Source organism: Oncorhynchus clarkii, chromosome 24 (genome assembly GCF_045791955.1).
Source record: "Oncorhynchus clarkii lewisi isolate Uvic-CL-2024 chromosome 24, UVic_Ocla_1.0, whole genome shotgun sequence".
Classification (NCBI taxonomy): Eukaryota; Metazoa; Chordata; class Actinopteri; order Salmoniformes; family Salmonidae; genus Oncorhynchus; species Oncorhynchus clarkii.
The window spans coordinates 5,239,662-5,264,486 of NC_092170.1; the positions used below are offsets into that span (position 1 = coordinate 5,239,662).

General features: G+C 46.6%; 1 pseudogene; it reads left to right on the top strand.

The window, feature by feature from the left end:
• Positions 1-7,787: 7,787 nt before the first annotated feature.
• LOC139382680 (reticulon-3-like) overlaps positions 7,788-24,825 on the top strand; it is a 27,682-nt pseudogene continuing 10,644 nt past the window's right edge.

Consider the following 24,825-nt stretch of genomic DNA (forward strand, 5'->3'; position numbering starts at 1 on the left):
TCCCCTAGCTACAGTATAGGACTAGGTGTTCCTTTTCCGTCTCTACTGTTTCTCTTAAGCAAATTACCTGGTGTGTATTTGCAGCCCTTGGCCTATTTTAGATTCAGTTATTCTGGGGTGGTCTAGTAGATTGCTGGACTTAAAATGGTGTATACATGAGGTTGGGAGCTGATCCAGATATCTATAGAGCCTGTTATAGGTTGAGTTATGGGTTTAGGTTGGGGATGGGACCCACTATATGGTGGTCAGATAAGGAAGTGATAAGTAACCTACACATACACTCCCCTCTGTATTTATTTGGACAGTGAAGCTAAAATGTGTGCATTTGGATTTGAGATCAAATGTTTCAGATGAGGTGACAGTACATAATGTCACCTTTTATTTGAGGGTATTTTCATAAATATATGAAATTAGAAATGAAAGCACCTTACTCTTGCACCCTACTCTTGCAGGTTGACGTTGCAGGTTGACTAACCACCAGACCCATCATTACATGCACCTGGCAACCCTCATTACTGTCACACCCTGATCTGTTTCCCCTGTCCTTGTTATTGTCTCCACCGCCCTCCAGGTGTCACCCATGTTCCCCGGTATCCCCTGTGTATTTATACCTGTGTTCTCTGTCTGTCTGTTGCCAGTTCTTCTTGTTTGTTTGAGTCAACCAGCTTTTTGTTTCTCGGCTCCTGCTTTTTCTAGTCTCTCTTTTCTTGGCCTCCCGGTATTGACCCTTGCCTGTCCTGACTCTGAGCCAGCCTGCCTGACCACTCTGCCTGCCCTTGAGCCTGCCTGCCAACCTGTAACTCTGCCCTGCCTGCCTTGACCTGTCTACTGCTTGCGTATGTTGGAACATTAAAGCATTATTTATTCGACGTGGTCTGGGTCTTCCCTTCATTCCTGATAATTACACACACCTGCACACCATCATGAGGCACACCTGGACTTCATCACCATCCTGATTACTCCCCCTTTATCTAGCACTCCCTAGCATCACTCTTCAGGCATTATTAGTTCTGTGGTCATGTCCAGACGTTGCTCTTGTTTTGTATCGCACTGTTTTTATTATTAAACTCACCACCCGCTTCCTGACTCCCAGTGTCATCTTTACAGAATACTGCCTCAATATGGAAGCAGCAGACGAGAAAGACATCTTCCAGACGATCGACGAACAGAGACACCTACTCAGCCAACACCACGATCAGTTGGCGCAACTGAGTGCGACTATGGATGAGGTCCTCCGTGTCCTCCACCGCCTCGACACTACCCGAGAGGATTCACCTTCAAATAGCGGAGGACCTTCTACCACGAGTTGTCCCAGCGAGACAGTCCCCCATCCTACCCAGCAGTCCGCCCAGGTCAGCGATGCCTAACTATGCCCAAGTATGACGGGACTCCTTCCAAATGCCGTGGCTTCCTACTCCAGTGCTCCCCCTATTTCACCCCACCACCGAGAGGTCGAAGGTTGCCATGGTCATTTCCCTGCTGAACCGGGCAGGCGTTGGAGTGGATCACAGCCGTCCGGAAAAGAGGAGAGGAAGAGCTGGGTTCCAAAGAGGGGTTCATGGCTCTATTCATGGGCGGTCTTCGACCATTCAACGCAGGGCAGTGCGGGAGGTGAGCAACTACTCCAACTCTGGCAGGGGGCCCAGACTGCTTTGGAGTACACCCTCGCCTTCCAGACTGTGGCAGGCTCCAGTGGATGGAATGAGCCGGTGCTCCTGCACGCTCCAGAAGGGAAACTCCTTCCCTTGCCTCAGTGGCCTTGGTTGCATCTGTCCATAGATTTTGTGACTGATCTCCCTCCGTCTGATGGTTTCACCACTATTATGGTTGTAGTGGACAGATTCTCAAAATCCTGCCGTTTTATCCCTCTCTCTGGTCTCCCTACCGCTCTCCAGGATGCTGAGGCACTGTTCCAGCAGGTCTTCCGACACTATGGCCTTACGGAGGACATCGTCTCCAACCGTGGCCCCCAATGTATGTCACAGGTATGAAAAGCTTTCATGGAGAAGCTGGGGGTCACGGTCAGCTTCACTTCCGGGTACCGGCCTTAGTCTAACAGTCAGGTGGAGAGGATGAACCAGGAGCTGGAGAGGTTCCTGAGGAGTCACTGTCAGGACCGGCAGGGGGAGTGGCCAGATTTCTTCCATGGGCAGAGTACACCCAGAATATATTTTGTTACTCTTCCACCGGGCTGACTCCCTTCCAATGTGTTCTAAGTTATCAATCAGCCCTGGCTCTGTGGACCCCGAGCCAGACCTAAGCTCCTGTGGTGGATGATTGGTTCAGGTGTGCAGAAGAGGTTTGGAACTATGCCCACGTGAGGCTCCAGTGTGCCATCCGCCGCCAGAAGGAGCAGGCGGATCGCCACTGGTCCTGGAAACCCAACATTACGCACACCTGGTAACCCTCATTACGCACACTTGCGTACCATCATGAGGCACACCTGAACTTCATCACTATCCTGATTACTCCCCCTTTATCTAGCACTCCCTAGCCTCACTCTTCATGCAGTATTAGTTCTGTGTCCATGTCCAGATGTTTCTCTTGTTTAGTATTGCTCTATGTTCTTTATTATTAAACTCGCCACTTGCTTCCTGACTCCCAGTGTCATCTTTAGGATGTATCTAGTCCCGTCATTTGAATCCGTTTTTTTTATTTTATAAAGTATTTGGACAAATTCACTTTGGGCTGAGATCCCGCTAACGGGATCGATATGACAACAGCCAGTGAAAGTGCAGGATGCCAAATTCAAAACAACAGAAATCCCATAATTAAAATTCCTCAAACATACAAGTATTTTACACCATTTTAAAGATACACTTCTTGTTAATCCCACCACAGTGTCCGATTTCAAAAAGGCTTTACGACGAAAGCAAACCAAACGATTATGTTAGGTGAGTGCCTAGTCACAGAAAACACAGCCATTTTTTCCATCCAAAGAGAGGAGTCACAAAAAGCAGAAATAGAGATAAATTAATCACTAACCTTTGATGATCTTCATCAGATGACACTCATAGGACTTCATGTTACACAATACATGTATGTTTTGTTCGATAAAGTTCACATTTATATCAAAAAATCTCAGTATACATTGGCGCGTTATGTTCAGTAGTTCCAAAACATCCGGTGATTTTGCAGAGCCACATCAATTTACAGAAATACTCATAATAAACATTGATAAAAGATACAACTATTATGCAAGGAATTATAGATACACTTCTCCTTAATGCAACCGCTGTGTGTCACGCCCTGACCTTAGAGCTTTTTATGCCTCTGTTTTGGTTTGGTCAGGGTGTGATTTGGGTGGGCATTCTATGTTCCTTTTTCTATGTTTTTGTATTTCTTTGTTTTGGACGGGTATGGATGGGTAGGGTTCTTTTGTGTTTCTGCACCTGACAGGACTGTTCCGGTTTTCGTTCATTCTCTTTGTTATTTTTGTTATTGAGTGTTCAGTTGAAATAAGAGTATGAACACTTACCACGCTGCGCTTTGGTCCACACCTTCTTCAACAGACGATCGTTACAGAACTACCCACCACAAGCGGACCGAGCAGAGACTTCAGGACTCCTGGACATGGGAGGAGATATTGGACGGACAGGGACCCTGGAGACAGGCTGGGGAATATCGCCGCCCACAAGAAGAACTGGAGGCAGCTAAAGCTGAGAGGCGGCGATATGAGGCAAGGCAGCACAGCAGGCACGAGAGGCAGCCCCCCCCCCAAAATAATTGGGAGGGGGCACACGGAGACATTGGCAGAGTCAGGCAATAGACCTGAGCCAACTCCCCGTGCTTAACGGAAGCAGCGTGGTATTGGTCAGGCACCGTGTTATGCGGTGAAGCGCACAGTGTCTCCAGTGCGCGCTCATAGCCCGGAGCGCTACATGCCAGCCCCCCGCAAGTGCCATGCGAGAGTGGGCATCCAGCCAGGGCGGATTGTGCAAGCTCAGCATGTTTGGTCTCCAGTGCGCCGTTTCGGCCCAGAGTATCCTGCGCCGGCTCTGCATACTGTGTCTCCAGGGCGCTGGGACGGTTCAGTTTGTCCTATGCCTGCGCTCCGCCAGTGCCGGGCAAAAGTGGGCATTGAGCCAGATGGAGAGGTGCGAGTGGTAAGCCCCAGTCCGGGGTCGGCGGCGAGGGTCCCCGCTCTAGAGGCGCCACCTAAGTGGGCCAAGCCAGAGGTGGAGCGGGTCTACGTCCCTCACCAGAGCCGCCACCACGGAGAAATGCCCACCCAGACTCTCCAGGTTCAGGTTCACCTTTGGGGGGGTACTGTCACGCCCTGACCTTAGAGCTTTTTGTGTCTCTATGTTGGTTTGGTCAGGGTGTGATTTGGGTGGGCATTCTATGTTCCTTTTTCTATGTTTTTGTATTTCTTTGTTTTGGACGGGCATGGTTCTCAATCAGCTTTAAACTTTACTTATCCAGTTGCGGCCCACTTCTTGGAGGCAGGCCACTCGATTTCGTCTCTGCGTTATATTGGCATCGAACATGTCACCCTCCCTAGGAGAGGGGGTGACCTTGATAATTTATTGTTAAAACGAGAGGCTGCCTGGATCTTTAATTTAAAGACCCTTGCGCCCTTCGGTCTCAACGTAGACTTTGATCTGAAGCCATTCTTGTGATTATTGTGACTTTGCCACTGTAATTGTGTGTAAACTTGTATAGTCAAATTAATCTATGATCGTATGCTATCCATTTGTTTGTATGCTGTTCTTTGTATGACATTTTAATATTTGATTATTAACCAATGATATTAGGCCACTCCTGGCCATGATTACAGACACCTGTGTCTTCTGACACTATATAAACGACTCATCCCGCAGTGTTTGTGATTATACCCTGATGAAGACAGCTTGGCTGTCGAAACGTTGGTATTAAATTTTTGCATCTGAGCTCCAAGAGTGTGCGGCTCTCTTTTATTTTTATTTCCAAGTTTCCACTCCGCTGGCCAGCACCTTGTCTTAATAGGTGTGCGTTTCTTTTTCTTCTAGATGGTTCTCAATCAGGACAGCTGTCTATCGTTGTCTCTGATTGGGAACCATACTTAGGTAGCTTTTTCCCACAGGGTTTTTTTGGGAAGTTATTTTCTGTTTTGTGTTTCTGCACCTGACAGGACTGTTCCGGTTTTCGTTCATTCTCTTTGTTACTTTTGTTATTTAGTGTTCAATTGAAATAAAGTATGAACACTTACCATGCGGTGCTTTGGTCCACACCTTCTTCAACAGACGATCTTTACACTGTGTCAGATTTCAAAAAAGCTTTACCAAAAAAGCACTCAGAGACCAAAACAACCCAAACAGATATCCGCCATGTTCTGTAGTCAACAGAAGTCAGAAATAGCATTATAAATATTCACTTACCTTTGATGATCTTCATTAGAATGCACTCTCAGGAATCCCAGTTCCACAATAAATGTTTGTTTTGTTCGATAATGTCCATAATTTGTCCAAATACCTCCTTTTTGTTCACGTGTTTAGCCCAGTAACATGTCAAACGATGTATAGAATCAATCTTTAGGATGTTTTTAACATAAATCTTCAGTAATGTTCCAACCGGAGAATTCCTTTGTCTGTAGAATTGCAATGGAACTCAAGTTAACTATCATGTGAACGCGCGTGGTCAGCTCATGCCTCTCTGGCAGACCTCTGACTCATTCCCCTCTCATTCGCCCCCACTTCACAGGAGAAGCATCAAACAAGGTTCTTAAGACTGTTGACATCTAGTGGAAGCCTCGGGAAGTGTAATTTGACCCCATAGACACTGTGCGTTCGATAGGGAAGGAGTTGAAAAACTACAAACCTCAGGTTTCCCACTTCCTGGTTGGATTTTTTTCTCAGGTTTTTGCCTGCCATATGAGTTCTGTTATACTCACAGACATCGTTCAAACAGTTTTAGAAACTTCAGAGTGGTTCCTATCCAAATATACTAATAATATGCATATATTAGCAACTGGGCCTGTTATTAATGTAGTCAAAGCTTTAGTATTTGGTCCCATATTCATAGCACACAATGACCACGTCAATCTTGTGACTCTACAAACTTGTTGGATGCATTTGGAGTTTGTTTCGGTTGTCAAGATCAGCGTGTCTGCATGTGTTGGTATCACACCCGCAGAGCTTTTGTAATCCCACTCCACTAGATGAGTGATCCCCCAGCTTTGAATTAACAGGATACACAGGGAAGGCGAGTGGCGAAAGCTACAGTAGCCTCTTATTGTAATCCCAATGTGTCCATTGCAACTTCCCTTTATGAGCAGTTCTTGGAAATCAGTTGAATATTTAGCAATTGAACTGAGAAAATTGTGAGAATTGTTTTGGCCAAATGTGTGAGTAAATGTATCCATGAGGAATCCAATGCATTCTGTTTTTAATATCCCATTTATATGAGCATGCCATAATTGCAGTAGTTGGCCAGATGTCATTTTACATTGCTGAATGTATTTCCGAAAACCTCTTTGAACCTATTTCCGAAAACCTCCCTTCAATATTTCATATAATTCCCCCTTACATATTGTCGAAGTCTGAACTGTGAGTCAGTGAAGTCAGTGACGTACATGAGCAGGATGATTTAGCTGACACATTATGTGATCACATTATGAGAGGAAGGCCCAGAAACTTGTCCAGGACTCCAGTCACCCAGGTCATAGACTGTTCTCTCAGCTACTGCACAGTAAGCAGTACTGGAGCGCAAAGTCTAGGTCCAAAAGGCTCCTTAACAGCTTCTACCCCGAAGCCATAAGACAGTCCATAACCCCCCCCCCCCCCCCCCCCCATTGTTTTTACACTGCTGCTACTCTCTGTTTACTAGCCATGAAAAGTCACTTTACCCCTACCTACATGTACAAATTACCTCGACTAACCTGTACCTCCGCACATTGACTCGGTACCAGTACCATCTGTTCATAGCCTCGTTATTGCTATTTGATTATAATATATATATATATATATATATATTTACTTTAGTTTATTTATGCCTGGTTAAATAAAATACATTTAGTAAATATTTTCTTAACTATGCATTGTTGGGCTTGTAAGTAAGCATTTCACGGTAAGGTCTACTCCTGTTATATTCGGCTCATGGGACAAATAAAATGGGATTTGATTTGATTGGCAGAAGTAGCTTCAGGCAGCACACCAGAGCTGCAACGGGCTGGACTACAGTCTGTGCTGCTGCTGCTGCTACTCCTGCTTACCGCCGCCAGACAATCTACAAATGCACCCTTCTGCTGTGTCTAGCAGTCTCACACGTGGGTTAAACAAAACACCTAGTACGTCTGTCTGTGTGTGGGAGGGTGCAAAAGGACATGCATTTTTAATGAGCTCGATTATTTCCCTTTGTTATGTGCATGCAACAAGGCAAAGCCCCGTAAGGTGCTTATGTGAATTTACAAAAGCAGAGATATGCTCCGCTCGGCTGGATGCACACACTAATGATTAGACATGAATGGAAAGAGGGAAACACACACGCACACACACACACTCTTTCTCTGGCTCTGCCTATGCTGCTCCCCTGCTGTCATGGTGACGTGAGAGCAAGAGAGGGAGGGAGGGAGGGGAAAAGAGAGAGCAGGAGAGGGAGGTAGGGAGGGGCCCGTGAGCGAGAGGAGGAAGCAGACGGTAAATAGAGGGAGAGCCAGAGACAACAGCAGTGCTGCATCGGTGGAACAAGAAAGAGAGGGAGGGAGGTGGAAGAGGGATAAAGCACGAGGGAGGAGAGAGAGAGAGAGAGAGAGAGAGAGAGAGAGAGAGAGAGAGATCCAGAGGAAGAGAGGGGGGCTTCCAGACTGGATGGGCCCAGCGGTGCCTTGATGGAGCATGGGCCAGGTTCTAGGATTCTCCCGCTGCAGTGAGTGTCAGTTTTTGTCTGTCTGTCTGTCTGTCTGTCTGTCTGTCTGTCTGTCTTTCGCATCCCAATCTATCTGTATAGCATCTGTACTAGCCATGTGCATGGCCATCACTCTTCCTTCTCTTTCTCTCCCTCCCTCTCTTTCTCTAGCTTCCTCCCTTGATAAACACATGGTTGAAAGGATGGATGGATGGATGCAGTGCAGTGGCAGACACACCTCTTTCTTCTCTTTTGTAGAGACCATTGCAGTTCTGTATGTGTGTTCTCAGGATGTGTCGGCTATGTGTGTGTGTTCTCATTGGCTGAGCACTGGTTATGTGTGTGTGTTTGTGTCTGGTATTATGTGTGTTTGTGTGTGTGTGTGTGTTTGAGATAGATGAGGATGAAAAAAAGCTGTGTGTTGTTTTGCTGTCTTCATTATAGGCAGGGCTGCCTGATCTATTGGGTGATCTGAGGCAGGAGGCTTGCTACTGTAGTGAAGGCCTCTCCCCTGCCTGCTCTGCCAGAGCTGATCTGTGCTGTCGGAGGGGGAACATACTGCAGTTAGCTTTTAGCATTATATGTGCAAACACTAATGACATTTCTTTTAAATACTGGGTCTTGGAAAAAGGCTACTCAAATGCCTGGATTCGAGCCATGGATTCTCCTAAAAAAAACATAGAAATGAAAACCTGTCATTTGCTCTCTCAGTCTCATCTCAATGTATCGAGACACTATTGAAATATAGCAGGTCATCTGAGAATAGGCTACGTGTGGTATAATGCTTTTCTGCGCAATGTACTGCTTTTGAATGGGATACAATGCTTTAGTAGGTGATATTGAATGCTTTAGTAGGTGATGTTGAGAGGAAAACTGTTATCTTGATAGGGTCCTCTCTCTAGGCTTATATGCAAATAGGCCTTGGCTAAAAGTTGCAGACATCGAAATAGAAGGAAGAGAGGAGTTGTAGACATAGACGGTATAGAACAGTCTCTAGTTTGGCCAAGCGGCCATTCTTAATCAGTTGTAAATCAGTAGTTATTTAAGATAAAAATTGTCTGTTTGATACTGTACATTTCATGACTGTGGTTCCGATAGTTCCCCAGCCAACGGTAATAAACACGTCTCTGATGAATCTGGTTCTTTTTCTTCCAGAGGAATATGGTTCTGTCTCCTCCACACCTGATTCAACATCTCCCTGCACTGAAGGTAACATCACACAAGGCATACACACTGTACACGTTTAGAAATGGACTGTGTGAATGATTGAACTTCAATATGTGAGAATCATAATATGGGAGAAAAGAAAATCATACTATGACATGTCCACAAAGTCTATAGGTGTAGCCTGAGATTGATTGTGTCGATTTGTTCGTTTGAATCTGGAAACATGACTCCCCATCAAATGTGTTTTGCATCTTTGGATGTTGCCCTTTCATTCAGACAAAGCATGTTGCGCTTCACCGGGCTGTCCCAACTCAGCGCTCAAAAACATCAGAGGACATGTCGATGAGTAAGCAACGTCAAGCGGCTGCTCCATAGACATTAACATCACAGAACATGGGATATGGTTTTGGAATAATATGGGCGTGCTTGCATAGCTTTACCTCCTAGGATGAAAGTTTCCAATGTAATGGTTGAAGTTTTTAGCTAAGTTTATAGCTTAAAAAAAAAAAAAAACGTATACAATTTCAATGTATAACATGGATAGAGGACAGAATAACAAATATAAAAAATACATAAATACTTAAAGCAAAAATATAAAAAAATATAGGTTTTGCTTTAAGGCTTTTCCTGTGCCTGTTCTCTCCAGGTGGGAATGAGGAGTCTGAGCTGTACGACCTGCAGACGGCCAGGGAGTGGTCTGACGAAGAAGATGGGGGTCCGGAGGATGATGACGGTGGAGCTTCATCTCCCTCCATTTGGGGGACCCCGAGACAGAACTCCTTCGAGCCCACCTTCTCCTACATCGCCATCGCCGAGGCCGAGGCAGGCGGATCCTCACGACATCATCGTGACTCATCGTCAGGGAGCCGGCGGAGGAGCGGGGCCAGGGGAGGCCGCACCTCCCTGAGCCGCACGGACACCGTGGAAATGCTCCTCCCCCTGGACTCCCCCGACGTGGAGTGGGACCCCCACGCCTTCCTCGCCCGAGAGGAGGAGGAGGAGAGGGAGCAGGAGGAAAGGGATAGGGAGGTCCACAGACAGACTGAGACAGTCCATGCATCTCTCCTAGATACTGAGATTGAACCTCAGGAGAGGGACACAGAGACCCAGAGAGGGGAGACAGAGCCCCTGGAGCCCTGGCACTACAGTCCCTCAGAGAGCCCCCAGGGTGAGCTCACTATGGGGCAGTGGGGATGGGATGGGGCAATCTAGATGGAGGGTAGATGGGATCAGGGTACATAGACCTGCATGGAGCTACATGGAGCTACAGATAAAAGCAGAAGCTACTGCATCTTTTCAGGCTTTCTAGCCATTAAAATCACACAGTGGGCGAGGATACTGCTCGAGGGTAAATGGGTGTAAACTCTATGTTTGAAAATGGGTGACGTGTCCCATTTGATGGTACATAACATGGTTTACACACACACACACACACACACACACACACACACACAACACAACCGAGTTGAGCTAATACTATGTGTGTGTGTGTGTGTGTGTGTGTGTGTCTCAGTCTGTCTGTCTGTCTGTCACACCATGACCACAGATGAAGTCAGATACCACTGTGCTTAAGACTCCCTGGACAGCATGCTCTCTCCTGTTCTGTTGGGTCAAAATGAGCGCGTTTGGTTATAAGATTTCTAAATCACTGTTCATTGTAAAGTAGGTGAGGCTAAATAATGACATTGTTTGATAAATTACACTTCTAGTTAATCTAATGCAACCTGGCTGTAGAATAACTTGATGCTGAGTGATGACATCATCACAATGACCTTGTGTTCTGTTTCTCAGCGGCATCACCGCCCCCTGAACCTGAGTCTCTCGTAACCATGGAAACCACCATCACAACGCTCACGGCCGCGCGACCAAGAGGCGGCCTCACCGATGACGTGCCATCCGCTTCCTCCACCTCCATTGGTCGAAACACTCAGGAAGAGCTGGTCAGCGAACAGTGGTTTTCAGCGTTCAGCCTATCAGGCCCCGCGATATGCATCCACGTAGCAGGTAACATTTGTAGCACATCTTGTCTATTTCTATGTGACTTTCCTATCTTGGATCTACCTTTTACATTTTGAACATCTACCATCCCCTTGCCTTTGCCCAAATCAATCAATTTTGGCTTCTACTACATTATCTTACGTCACATAGCAAGTCTGGCAACGCGGTTGTGTTAGAATGACGCCATCTGTCAGAAGACAATGACCCCTACCCTGATACCTCACTCCCAACCCCTTCCTCGATACGTTGCTGAGAGCACAAAGCCTTCCTCAATCAATCCTTTTCAAACCATGCTGGAAATAAAGATAACCCTCTCACTGCTTGAGCAACACGGACCCTGGAATGTAATGCCGCCGTGAGCCCTGAGTGTTCCATTGTGTCTCCATGGCAACATTCCCTTGGGATTCCCGAGAGCTAATGGGCTACTTGCGCAACAAACAAAAAAAATCTGTCTGTTTTCCTGGTTTGTCTGTATGTATGTCTGCTCGTACATGCACGCTGACACCCCAATCTTTCCACATCCCTTGGATCACTGTACACATGATAAAGCGAATGTGAGACAGGGCAGTGAAGGAGAGAGAGAGAGAGAGAGAGGAAATGTCTATTCTTTTGGAACTTTGATGAGTCATGTTTACTGTTCATTTTTTATTGTTTATTTCAATTTGGTTTAGTATTTATTGCACGTTGTAACGGTTTTGACTTGAGGTTATTTTTTTATAGGGGTGCCAGGTAGGTTGTGCCTACCAGAGAAAACATTGGTTTCTCCTTTTAGTTTGGGAGGGAATGAGTCCCATCTGGTCCGTCAAGTCTACACCATACAAAGGACTTATGTAAACGTCAGAAGGGAAATCAACTTTTCATAAACCCTTAAAACATTGAAAGAACTTCAAAAACAACTATTCTTTTGCGTGGGTTGTATTAGCAACATCAATGGATTACACACACATAATAATATAATACAATGAGTTCTGGTTCCTCCAGAAATGTCCTGTACCTCGGGCCTAAAAAGAGTCCCGCCCGGTAAAGGAGTTCAGTGAACTCAAGTGACTTTGGTCACGCAATGTTGGTCCGTTCATTCCGTGTAGCGTAAACCCAGTATTAAATTATACAATCAATATAACCATTTTACCACAGAACTTTAAAGCGTATCTGCTCTTACTAATTCCTCAACTACATCTAACTACATAAATCATCACCGTATACATCATATCAAAACAAATGAAATACCGTATACAAAAAAGGTGGTAGTCAGTCGGTCAGTCAGACAATCCAATCCGCCAACAGATCTCCAGCGGAGAAAGGCCACGAAGAATAGAGAGGAGTAGTCCACGGACGCAAAGAGTGGATCCGATCCTGGGTAAACTCTCAGGCTACAAAACACACGTTTAACAGCAACAAAACAACCGGAATAGAGAAGCTTCGGGAACACATCCTCAGTCACGTCTCCATCACAAAACGCCACTTTTGCGCAGCTGATGCTGGCTATTTAATTGGGAATTAAAGGGAAAGCACCCTATTGGAAGGAGAAGCACTGAGACGGCTCAAAATAATTCAGGGCCGTCACACACCCCCTCCCCTGGAAAAAGCCGACCATTGCCCTGGAAGGCACATCTTGGTCGGGGTAACCGAGAAAGGTCTCCTCATCACTTTCCTCTACAAAAATTCTCATGACTTTTTGGAGCTCACGCTCCTCAGCTGAGGGGGTCACAGGCCTTAAGGTGTGAGACTTCTGGGTCTGGGAATCCGAGAAAAGTCTCCTCACTTTCCTCTTCAAAGATATCCAAGATCTTGCGGCGCTCAATCGCCTCCAATTCCTCAGCCGAGGGGTAACAGGCCTTAAGGCGTGAGACATGGACAACGCGCATATCTTCACCTGTGTCCTCTTTCACCACTCGGTAGTTCAAAGGGCCCATCTGCTCCACAATCCTATATGGTCCTTGCCATTTAGGAGCGAGCTTGGCAGAGAAGAATTGTTCAGCTTTCGAGTAAGGATGAGAGCGAAGCCACACCCGATCACGAAGCTGAAACTGCATGTCTTGTCTGTTCTTATCATAATTTCTCTTCTGCTTGAGTCGAGCCTGGGTCATGTTCTTTGAGACAAGAGCTCTCAAGTCATGGAGATGGACTACCTGGTCATAGCAAGCAGCGTCTGGAGTAATCTGCTGGGGCTGTAGCACCATATCCAAGGGTCCTCGGAGGGGACGACTTAGGTTCAGCTCTGCAGGTGTGACTCCAGTGGACTCTTGCACAGCAGAATTCAGGGCAAATCGAAACTCGTGAAGGTGCTTGTCCCAGTGTTTGTGCTGGGTCCCTACATAGGAAGCAATCATTGTCTTCAAGGTTCGATTTACTCTCTCAGTGAGATTGGTCTGTGGGTGATAGGCCGTGGTCAACTTCTGTCTCAGGTTCCATCTTTGGCAGGTCTCCTCAAAGAGATCAGAGACAAATTGGGAACCTCGATCAGACAGGATGTAATCAGGCACTCCCCAGCGAGTCAGGATCTCTTTCGTAAGGATGTTAGAGACGGTCCTTGCTGTGGCCTGACGCAGGGAAAAGAGTTCCACCCACTTTGAATAATAATCAACAAACACAAGCATGTACACATTCTGATTGGAGCTTCTAGGAAATGGACCCATCAAATCCACTCCTAGCATTTCCCAAGGTCGGGTAACCACCGTTTGCTGCAACTTGCCAGCAGGCTTTCTACCTTCTGGTTTGTACATTTGACAAACCTGACAGTTTCGGATGTGTGACTTCACATCCATGCTCAGATGTGGCCAGTACAGTAACGCTTGCAACCGCTTGTAGGTTTTGAACCTGCCCAAATGACCAGCTAATGGGTCTTCATGGAAATGTTGAAGCAGTTGTAGGCGTAGAGTTTCAGGTATGTACAATTGGTAGAGGGTTCTGTGTGGTAGTTGTACAACCCGGTAGACTTTGTCTTCCAGGATGGTCAGCTTTGTGGTAGGATTGACCATCTTTTCTCCATCTTCCAGGATAGTCTGGTACAAAGCCTGTACTTCTGGATCATCCTGTTGGGCTTTCCATATGGTCTCATCAGAGATGGGAAAGTCTGCTTTGGGCGAGTCTCGACTGCTTGACAGGACAGTAGCACATGTAAGATGCGGGCCACCGTTGCCACAAGCAGGAGCTCTGGATAAGGCATCTGGAACAGTGTTGTATTTTCCTTTCCTGTATTCTACTGCAAAGGTGAACTCTTGCAACCGTAGAGCCCATCTTATGAGTCTGGTGCTTGGTTTGTTGGTCTTGAACACCCACACAAGGGAGGAATGGTCAGTGACCACAGTGAAGTGTCTTCCCTCCAGGTAGTACCTCCACTTTTCCAAAGCCCAGACAACTGCAAGGCACTCTTGCTCGGTTGTGGAGTAGTTCCGTTCTGCTCCATTCAATGTCCGACTGGCGAACGCTAGCACTTCTTCAGTGCCAAGTCCAGTCTGTTGGACTAGGACAGCACCAAGTCCAACATCACTTGCATCAGTGTAAACAACAAAAGGGGAATCAAAGTTGGGATGACCTAAAATGGGAGGTGTGACGAGGTGTCGTTTCAGAGTTTCAAAGGATGTCTGGCACTCTGCCGTCCATAGGAATTTCACTCCTTTTCGCTTCAACGCGTTGAGGGGTTCTGCCACCTGGGAGAAGTTCGACACAAACCGATGGTACCATCCAGCCATCCCAAGGAACCGTTGAAGGGCCTTGAGTGTGGTTGGCACAGGAAAATCTTGTACCGCCTTGGTCTTTTCAGGATCCACATGAATGCCGTCGAAAGACACAATATGGCCAAGGAACTTCAGGGAAGTTTGGCAGAAGTTGCTCTTCTTCATATTCACGGTCAGACCAGCTTCTCTTAGCTTGTCCAACACTGCTTGAAGATCTTGAAAGTGTTGTTCTCTGTTCTGGGAGTAGATAATTATATCGTCCAGGTAGACGAAACAGATCTTCCCTTTGAGCTCCCCTAACGCAATCTCCATCAGTCTTTGGAAAGTGGCAGGTGCATTCTTTAATCCAAAAGGCATCACCTTAAAGGAAAACAAGCCCTCAGCACAGACAAAAGCAGTCTTGTCCTTGCTTTCCTGGTCCATCTCAACTTGCCAATAACCACTATTGAGGTCAAGGGTAGTGAACACAACAGCGCCAGACAATGACTCCAGGATCTCGTGGATGGTAGGAAAAGGATAGGCATCAGTCTGGGAAACATTGTTGGTCTTCCTATAGTCCACACAAAATCTAAGACCACCAGTCTTTTTTGGGATGAGGACAACAGGAGCAGCCCAAGGAGAGGAGGAACGTTCTATTATATCTTGTGTTAACATATCATTAATGAGTCCCTTTTGGATGATTAGCTTCGCTGGGGACAAACGATATGGCTTTTGCTTGATCGGCATTTCCTGTGTAAGGAATATTTTGTGCTTCAGGAGCCCGGTGCGTCCTAGCCTTGAAGTACATACATCAGCATTATTCTGCAGCTGTTCCAACAGCCTTAACTCCTCTGGATGTTCCAGCTGAGCTCTTCTTACAGCCTGTAAAAGGAGATCGTCAGAAGGATTATCAAGGGTTAGTGGTAACGGAGCAACGGCAGAGAAGACTGCCACATTTGAACCCCAATCATGTAACTTCGTAGCTTCTGATTGGAAGAAATGCTTCTTGCTCGGATTGTATGGAAACCAGTAGCAATTGTGTGCGATATCAATCTGGACACCACTGAAGTACATGAAATCAATTCCCAACACGACAGGAAAAGCAAGGTTCTTGGTTTGTAGGATCACCGAAGGAATCATATAGGAGCGGTTACACAGGCGGAACTCTACCTCACTCCATCCAAGGGGTCGTTTAGCCTCACCATCCGCCAGATAGAGTGGACCTTCTGTCCACGGCTTCAAGTTGTATTGCGGACCTTTAACCTCCTTCCACAGTTTCTCATTGAGCAGTGTGTAGGATGACCCGGTGTCCAGGATGGCTCTTCCTGTCCATGGGCCTATGGACAGGGGTAACACCAGTTGGTGCGGTATGAACTGAAAGGAAGGGGATGTCGATGGGGGGGCGTAGGCAGTGACTCTTGGGATTTCAGCTCTGGTTAAAGCACCCAGAGAAGGATGGTCATTCCTGCGAAGAGAGTTAGGTGTGTTGGCCTGTTGTGATTTGTGGTTTCTGGAAGGGTTTTCTTGATACGGTCTTGGACATGTAGCTGAAGAATGTCCCTTTTGGCTACATCTCCAACAGAACATGAGAGGGGTCATGGCTTGAGACTCTGGCTGTTGTTGATGGTCTGTCTTGGGTAACGGTTTGGGTGTCTGTTTCTTTCTTTGGTCATATTGCTGTTGGCATTCTCTGTCCTTCTCAAACTGCTGTCCCAAGCGAACCAGTCCATCGACAGTGGTGACTCGTTCTCGGAGTTGACTGGCTAGTAGTGGGTTGATGTTCTTCAAGATCAATTTAATGACCTCTTCCTCCTCAATGCCAGGTTTCCACCTTCTGCACAGGGAGTGGTAACCGTATGCAAAGTCACGGATACTCTCTTTCTCTCTTTGCACTCGATTCCTGACTCTGTCTGCCAGCTCATCTGTGTAGTCCTCAGACAGAAATGCAGAGGAAAACTTGGCCTCAAAGTCAGCCCAGGAGGTAGTGGTGAGACGTGCCACATCCCACCAGTCTCGAGCTGTCCCATGCAACACATTCCTCAATGTGGCAAGGAGTTCTTCGTCAGCCAGGGGATTGAGGGCAAGAAAGTCACGACATCTTTCTAGGTACATTAGCGGATCAGGACTGTCATCTTTTTTCCCAAAGGTGGGAAATTGCAATTTAATGGGCATCGCCCCCACATGACATCTACTCAAATCACCATGAACAAACGAGCTAGGAGGGATTGAGGAAGTAGAGGGGGAGGGCGTTATCGGACAATGAAAATGAACACCAGGATGCATGGTGGATTGCATCCTGCAAGGGGTGGCTGTAGCATGGCCTTGTCTTGGCTCTTCAGAGGTGCCAGCTTGGCCCTCAGTGGCCTGAACAGAAGTGGACACTAGAGAAACTCTGTGTAAGGAGTTGTGCTTAATGGAGGCCATGTCCACAGACACGTCATCCAACATTTTAACACAATTAGAGAGCTCTGCTTGCAAGTGGTCTACAGTGTTAACCATGGGAGAAAAAACAGAATTAACGTCCTTGAGGACCTCAGTGTGATGATGTTGCAGGCGCCATTGGAGAGTGGCAGTGAGTTGGTTTCGTTGGTAGTCAAACTGCCTGTCCATGGCACCAGTAATTTCCCGTCTTCCACTCTCACTGAGCTCTGTCAGTGTGTGGGTTAGAGTGCTCAGTGAGTTTCTGAATTCCATGGCACTCTGTTGTTGCTCTTCCCTCAGACATTTAAATTTATCGTGGATAAGAGTTTGGAGATGTTGTTGAGTCCGACGAATATCAAGGATGTCACCTTGAAGTTGTAAGACTCCCACCTCTGGAGATAAACCAGACAATGGAAGAAGGTTGGGTGTCAGAGGGAGGGCTAGCTCAGTACTTCCACACAGATCCATGTCAATAAGTGAGTAACTGGTTAGACCTCCTGTGGCCTGTGGTTCAGACCGAGCATTCAGATTCCCAGGGCTCTGGCCCAAATCAACTCCATTATCTCCATTCACATTATGATTTGTATTGTCAGCTTGATGGTCAGAATGGCCCTGTATATTCCCATTGACAGGTATGACATGGATGAGCACATTATCTTGGGGTGAATCCATTGTTTTAATTCCACACAAAAGATTTGCTTTGGTTAGTTCTCAATGTTGTGCTGTCCCATCTGGGGTGCCATTTTTTATGTAACGGTTTTGACTTGAGGTTATTTTTTTATAGGGGTGCCAGGTAGGTTGTGCCTACCAGAGAAAACATTGGTTTCTCCTTTTAGTTTGGGAGGGAATGAGTCCCATCTGGTCCGTCAAGTCTACACCATACAAAGGACTTATGTAAACGTCAGAAGGGAAATCAACTTTTCATAAACCCTTAAAACATTGAAAGAACTTCAAAAACAACTATTCTTTTGCGTGGGTTGTATTAGCAACATCAATGGATTACACACACATAATAATATAATACAATGAGTTCTGGTTCCTCCAGAAATGTCCTGTACCTCGGGCCTAAAAAGAGTCCCGCCCGGTAAAGGAGTTCAGTGAACTCAAGTGACTTTGGTCACGCAATGTTGGTCCGTTCATTCCGTGTAGCGTAAACCCAGTATTAAATTATACAATCAATATAACCATTTTACCACAGAACTTTAAAGCGTATCTGCTCTTACTAATTCCTCAACTACATCTAACTACATAAATCATCACCGTATACATCATATCAAAACAAATGAAATACCGTATACAAAAAAGGTGGTAGTCAGTCGGTCAGTCAGACAATCCAATCCGCCAACAGATCTCCAGCGGAGAAAGGCCACGAAGAATAGAGAGGAGTAGTCCACGGACGCAAAGAGTGGATCCGATCCTGGGTAAACTCTCAGGCTACAAAACACACGTTTAACAGCAACAAAACAACCGGAATAGAGAAGCTTCGGGAACACATCCTCAGTCACGTCTCCATCACAAAACGCCACTTTTGCGCAGCTGATGCTGGCTATTTAATTGGGAATTAAAGGGAAAGCACCCTATTGGAAGGAGAAGCACTGAGACGGCTCAAAATAATTCAGGGCCGTCACACACCCCCTCCCCTGGAAAAAGCCGACCATTGCCCTGGAAGGCACATCTTGGTCGGGGTAACCGAGAAAGGTCTCCTCATCACTTTCCTCTACAAAAATTCTCATGACTTTTTGGAGCTCACGCTCCTCAGCTGAGGGGGTCACAGGCCTTAAGGTGTGAGACTTCTGGGTCTGGGAATCCGAGAAAAGTCTCCTCACTTTCCTCTTCAAAGATATCCAAGATCTTGCGGCGCTCAATCGCCTCCAATTCCTCAGCCGAGGGGTAACAGGCCTTAAGGCGTGAGACATGGACAACGCGCATATCTTCACCTGTGTCCTCTTTCACCACTCGGTAGTTCAAAGGGCCCATCTGCTCCACAATCCTATATGGTCCTTGCCATTTAGGAGCGAGCTTGGCAGAGAAGAATTGTTCAGCTTTCGAGTAAGGATGAGAGCGAAGCCACACCCGATCACGAAGCTGAAACTGCATGTCTTGTCTGTTCTTATCATAATTTCTCTTCTGCTTGAGTCGAGCCTGGGTCATGTTCTTTGAGACAAGAGCTCTCAAGTCATGGAGATGGACTACCTGGTCATAGCAAGCAGCGTCTGGAGTAATCTGCTGGGGCTGTAGCACCATATCCAAGGGTCCTCGGAGGGGACGACTTAGGTTCAGCTCTGCAGGTGTGACTCCAGTGGACTCTTGCACAGCAGAATTCAGGGCAAATCGAAACTCGTGAAGGTGCTTGTCCCAGTGTTTGTGCTGGGTCCCTACATAGGAAGCAATCATTGTCTTCAAGGTTCGATTTACTCTCTCAGTGAGATTGGTCTGTGGGTGATAGGCCGTGGTCAACTTCTGTCTCAGGTTCCATCTTTGGCAGGTCTCCTCAAAGAGATCAGAGACAAATTGGGAACCTCGATCAGACAGGATGTAATCAGGCACTCCCCAGCGAGTCAGGATCTCTTTCGTAAGGATGTTAGAGACGGTCCTTGCTGTGGCCTGACGCAGGGAAAAGAGTTCCACCCACTTTGAATAATAATCAACAAACACAAGCATGTACACATTCTGATTGGAGCTTCTAGGAAATGGACCCATCAAATCCACTCCTAGCATTTCCCAAGGTCGGGTAACCACCGTTTGCTGCAACTTGCCAGCAGGCTTTCTACCTTCTGGTTTGTACATTTGACAAACCTGACAGTTTCGGATGTGTGACTTCACATCCATGCTCAGATGTGGCCAGTACAGTAACGCTTGCAACCGCTTGTAGGTTTTGAACCTGCCCAAATGACCAGCTAATGGGTCTTCATGGAAATGTTGAAGCAGTTGTAGGCGTAGAGTTTCAGGTATGTACAATTGGTAGAGGGTTCTGTGTGGTAGTTGTACAACCCGGTAGACTTTGTCTTCCAGGATGGTCAGCTTTGTGGTAGGATTGACCATCTTTTCTCCATCTTCCAGGATAGTCTGGTACAAAGCCTGTACTTCTGGATCATCCTGTTGGGCTTTCCATATGGTCTCATCAGAGATGGGAAAGTCTGCTTTGGGCGAGTCTCGACTGCTTGACAGGACAGTAGCACATGTAAGATGCGGGCCACCGTTGCCACAAGCAGGAGCTCTGGATAAGGCATCTGGAACAGTGTTGTATTTTCCTTTCCTGTATTCTACTGCAAAGGTGAACTCTTGCAACCGTAGAGCCCATCTTATGAGTCTGGTGCTTGGTTTGTTGGTCTTGAACACCCACACAAGGGAGGAATGGTCAGTGACCACAGTGAAGTGTCTTCCCTCCAGGTAGTACCTCCACTTTTCCAAAGCCCAGACAACTGCAAGGCACTCTTGCTCGGTTGTGGAGTAGTTCCGTTCTGCTCCATTCAATGTCCGACTGGCGAACGCTAGCACTTCTTCAGTGCCAAGTCCAGTCTGTTGGACTAGGACAGCACCAAGTCCAACATCACTTGCATCAGTGTAAACAACAAAAGGGGAATCAAAGTTGGGATGACCTAAAATGGGAGGTGTGACGAGGTGTCGTTTCAGAGTTTCAAAGGATGTCTGGCACTCTGCCGTCCATAGGAATTTCACTCCTTTTCGCTTCAACGCGTTGAGGGGTTCTGCCACCTGGGAGAAGTTCGACACAAACCGATGGTACCATCCAGCCATCCCAAGGAACCGTTGAAGGGCCTTGAGTGTGGTTGGCACAGGAAAATCTTGTACCGCCTTGGTCTTTTCAGGATCCACATGAATGCCGTCGAAAGACACAATATGGCCAAGGAACTTCAGGGAAGTTTGGCAGAAGTTGCTCTTCTTCATATTCACGGTCAGACCAGCTTCTCTTAGCTTGTCCAACACTGCTTGAAGATCTTGAAAGTGTTGTTCTCTGTTCTGGGAGTAGATAATTATATCGTCCAGGTAGACGAAACAGATCTTCCCTTTGAGCTCCCCTAACGCAATCTCCATCAGTCTTTGGAAAGTGGCAGGTGCATTCTTTAATCCAAAAGGCATCACCTTAAAGGAAAACAAGCCCTCAGCACAGACAAAAGCAGTCTTGTCCTTGCTTTCCTGGTCCATCTCAACTTGCCAATAACCACTATTGAGGTCAAGGGTAGTGAACACAACAGCGCCAGACAATGACTCCAGGATCTCGTGGATGGTAGGAAAAGGATAGGCATCAGTCTGGGAAACATTGTTGGTCTTCCTATAGTCCACACAAAATCTAAGACCACCAGTCTTTTTTGGGATGAGGACAACAGGAGCAGCCCAAGGAGAGGAGGAACGTTCTATTATATCTTGTGTTAACATATCATTAATGAGTCCCTTTTGGATGATTAGCTTCGCTGGGGACAAACGATATGGCTTTTGCTTGATCGGCATTTCCTGTGTAAGGAATATTTTGTGCTTCAGGAGCCCGGTGCGTCCTAGCCTTGAAGTACATACATCAGCATTATTCTGCAGCTGTTCCAACAGCCTTAACTCCTCTGGATGTTCCAGCTGAGCTCTTCTTACAGCCTGTAAAAGGAGATCGTCAGAAGGATTATCAAGGGTTAGTGGTAACGGAGCAACGGCAGAGAAGACTGCCACATTTGAACCCCAATCATGTAACTTCGTAGCTTCTGATTGGAAGAAATGCTTCTTGCTCGGATTGTATGGAAACCAGTAGCAATTGTGTGCGATATCAATCTGGACACCACTGAAGTACATGAAATCAATTCCCAACACGACAGGAAAAGCAAGGTTCTTGGTTTGTAGGATCACCGAAGGAATCATATAGGAGCGGTTACACAGGCGGAACTCTACCTCACTCCATCCAAGGGGTCGTTTAGCCTCACCATCCGCCAGATAGAGTGGACCTTCTGTCCACGGCTTCAAGTTGTATTGCGGACCTTTAACCTCCTTCCACAGTTTCTCATTGAGCAGTGTGTAGGATGACCCGGTGTCCAGGATGGCTCTTCCTGTCCATGGGCCTATGGACAGGGGTAACACCAGTTGGTGCGGTATGAACTGAAAGGAAGGGGATGTCGATGGGGGGGCGTAGGCAGTGACTCTTGGGATTTCAGCTCTGGTTAAAGCACCCAGAGAAGGATGGTCATTCCTGCGAAGAGAGTTAGGTGTGTTGGCCTGTTGTGATTTGTGGTTTCTGGAAGGGTTTTCTTGATACGGTCTTGGACATGTAGCTGAAGAATGTCCCTTTTGGCTACATCTCCAACAGAACATGAGAGGGGTCATGGCTTGAGACTCTGGCTGTTGTTGATGGTCTGTCTTGGGTAACGGTTTGGGTGTCTGTTTCTTTCTTTGGTCATATTGCTGTTGGCATTCTCTGTCCTTCTCAAACTGCTGTCCCAAGCGAACCAGTCCATCGACAGTGGTGACTCGTTCTCGGAGTTGACTGGCTAGTAGTGGGTTGATGTTCTTCAAGATCAATTTAATGACCTCTTCCTCCTCAATGCCAGGTTTCCACCTTCTGCACAGGGAGTGGTAACCGTATGCAAAGTCACGGATACTCTCTTTCTCTCTTTGCACTCGATTCCTGACTCTGTCTGCCAGCTCATCTGTGTAGTCCTCAGACAGAAATGCAGAGGAAAACTTGGCCTCAAAGTCAGCCCAGGAGGTAGTGGTGAGACGTGCCACATCCCACCAGTCTCGAGCTGTCCCATGCAACACATTCCTCAATGTGGCAAGGAGTTCTTCGTCAGCCAGGGGATTGAGGGCAAGAAAGTCACGACATCTTTCTAGGTACATTAGCGGATCAGGACTGTCATCTTTTTTCCCAAAGGTGGGAAATTGCAATTTAATGGGCATCGCCCCCACATGACATCTACTCAAATCACCATGAACAAACGAGCTAGGAGGGATTGAGGAAGTAGAGGGGGAGGGCGTTATCGGACAATGAAAATGAACACCAGGATGCATGGTGGATTGCATCCTGCAAGGGGTGGCTGTAGCATGGCCTTGTCTTGGCTCTTCAGAGGTGCCAGCTTGGCCCTCAGTGGCCTGAACAGAAGTGGACACTAGAGAAACTCTGTGTAAGGAGTTGTGCTTAATGGAGGCCATGTCCACAGACACGTCATCCAACATTTTAACACAATTAGAGAGCTCTGCTTGCAAGTGGTCTACAGTGTTAACCATGGGAGAAAAAACAGAATTAACGTCCTTGAGGACCTCAGTGTGATGATGTTGCAGGCGCCATTGGAGAGTGGCAGTGAGTTGGTTTCGTTGGTAGTCAAACTGCCTGTCCATGGCACCAGTAATTTCCCGTCTTCCACTCTCACTGAGCTCTGTCAGTGTGTGGGTTAGAGTGCTCAGTGAGTTTCTGAATTCCATGGCACTCTGTTGTTGCTCTTCCCTCAGACATTTAAATTTATCGTGGATAAGAGTTTGGAGATGTTGTTGAGTCCGACGAATATCAAGGATGTCACCTTGAAGTTGTAAGACTCCCACCTCTGGAGATAAACCAGACAATGGAAGAAGGTTGGGTGTCAGAGGGAGGGCTAGCTCAGTACTTCCACACAGATCCATGTCAATAAGTGAGTAACTGGTTAGACCTCCTGTGGCCTGTGGTTCAGACCGAGCATTCAGATTCCCAGGGCTCTGGCCCAAATCAACTCCATTATCTCCATTCACATTATGATTTGTATTGTCAGCTTGATGGTCAGAATGGCCCTGTATATTCCCATTGACAGGTATGACATGGATGAGCACATTATCTTGGGGTGAATCCATTGTTTTAATTCCACACAAAAGATTTGCTTTGGTTAGTTCTCAATGTTGTGCTGTCCCATCTGGGGTGCCATTTTTTATGTAACGGTTTTGACTTGAGGTTATTTTTTTATAGGGGTGCCAGGTAGGTTGTGCCTACCAGAGAAAACATTGGTTTCTCCTTTTAGTTTGGGAGGGAATGAGTCCCATCTGGTCCGTCAAGTCTACACCATACAAAGGACTTATGTAAACGTCAGAAGGGAAATCAACTTTTCATAAACCCTTAAAACATTGAAAGAACTTCAAAAACAACTATTCTTTTGCGTGGGTTGTATTAGCAACATCAATGGATTACACACACATAATAATATAATACAATGAGTTCTGGTTCCTCCAGAAATGTCCTGTACCTCGGGCCTAAAAAGAGTCCCGCCCGGTAAAGGAGTTCAGTGAACTCAAGTGACTTTGGTCACGCAATGTTGGTCCGTTCATTCCGTGTAGCGTAAACCCAGTATTAAATTATACAATCAATATAACCATTTTACCACAGAACTTTAAAGCGTATCTGCTCTTACTAATTCCTCAACTACATCTAACTACATAAATCATCACCGTATACATCATATCAAAACAAATGAAATACCGTATACAAAAAAGGTGGTAGTCAGTCGGTCAGTCAGACAATCCAATCCGCCAACAGATCTCCAGCGGAGAAAGGCCACGAAGAATAGAGAGGAGTAGTCCACGGACGCAAAGAGTGGATCCGATCCTGGGTAAACTCTCAGGCTACAAAACACACGTTTAACAGCAACAAAACAACCGGAATAGAGAAGCTTCGGGAACACATCCTCAGTCACGTCTCCATCACAAAACGCCACTTTTGCGCAGCTGATGCTGGCTATTTAATTGGGAATTAAAGGGAAAGCACCCTATTGGAAGGAGAAGCACTGAGACGGCTCAAAATAATTCA